Source organism: Nicotiana sylvestris, chromosome 3, assembly GCF_000393655.2.
Source record: "Nicotiana sylvestris chromosome 3, ASM39365v2, whole genome shotgun sequence".
Lineage (NCBI taxonomy): Eukaryota > Viridiplantae > Streptophyta > Magnoliopsida > Solanales > Solanaceae > Nicotiana > Nicotiana sylvestris.
In genome coordinates this window covers 173,720,335-173,721,728 of record NC_091059.1, presented here as the reverse complement: position 1 = coordinate 173,721,728, position 1,394 = coordinate 173,720,335, and positions in this window count along the sequence as shown.

Sequence of the window (1,394 nt, the reverse complement as noted above, 5' to 3'; positions counted from 1 at the left end):
TTATAGCTCTTGGTGTCTAGTTTTCCGAAAGTTAAACCATTTGTCATTTGGAGTTATGTACAAAAAGATATGACTATTATACTAAAGGCTATCTGGGAAGAGTTTGGTAATCGCTGTTGAGGAATTTGTTCATCGCGAACGCGATAGGAGGATCGCGAACGCGAAGAGCAAACTCCTGGGTAGCAGAATAAAGTCCAAATTCGTCTCATTCTTCCATTTTTGGACCAAGGAAGCTCAGGTGAGGCGATTTTTCGAAGTGTTTCAAGGAAAACATTGGGGTAAGAATTCCTAACTCGATTTTGGTTAAATTACATGAATCTATTGTTGTTTTATCACTAAATTTGTGAATTGGGTATAAAATGGTAGAAATCATCTAGACTTTAATTTAAAATTTGGAGGTCGAGTTGTTAACAGAATTTGATAAAATTGGTATGGTTGAACTCGTATCGGAGTGGGTATTCGGATTTCGTAAACATTATGTCGGGTTTCGAGAGGCGGTCCCGCGTTGACTTTTGGTTGACTTTTTGAATGTAAAATTTTAAGTCGACATTATATTATCCAAAATTATTTTCGATAAATTTTAATGAAGTTATATAATTAATTTGGATAGATTTGAGCTGTCAGGAGGTCAATTTAAGCGAGAAGGTTACTTTGGAATATCGGCCTAACTTCAAAAAGGTAAGTATCTTGCCTAACCTTGTGTGGGGGCATTTCCCCTTAGGCATTGAGTCTTATGTGGAAATTGTGTGATTGAAAATCATGTACGCGAGGTGACGAGTACGTGCTTGGTTTATATGTGCAAATTATATCGGTTAAAATTCGTAGACACCCTTATGTATTAAATTGGAAAATTATTGGAACTTATTAAATCCCTTATTTGTCATGCCTCTTTCCTTATTTGCCGAGGTTGTTTTATATGATAATTTGGTGAGATTTCCACTTGACCTTTATGTGAATTATGTGTTTGTTGAGTTACCATTTCGTGGAAATAATTTCATTACGGATTTTTCATCTGCAAATAATTTATTAAATATTTTCAAAAGGAGGCATTAATCTATTTGCCAAAAATTTAAATTAAAGAAGGTGTTTTTCCTTGATGAATTACTTTTCAGTTCATGTCATTGAAATTGATATTGAGTTATAAAGACCGTAAATCATACTGAGGCAAAGTGTTAAATTGTAAAATATTATTTTGTTGAATTTTTCACTCTCGGATATTTTGTTTAGAATTTTGTGCACATTATCGTCGAGCCATGGACTTCTTATTGTGGAAAAATAATGTATTGTTGATCTCTGTGGGAAGTTGTAATATTTGAGCACTTGATGTGCAATTTGTGATATGTTGTGATATTTGAGCACTTGATGTGCAATTTGTGATATGTTGTTAGATTTGA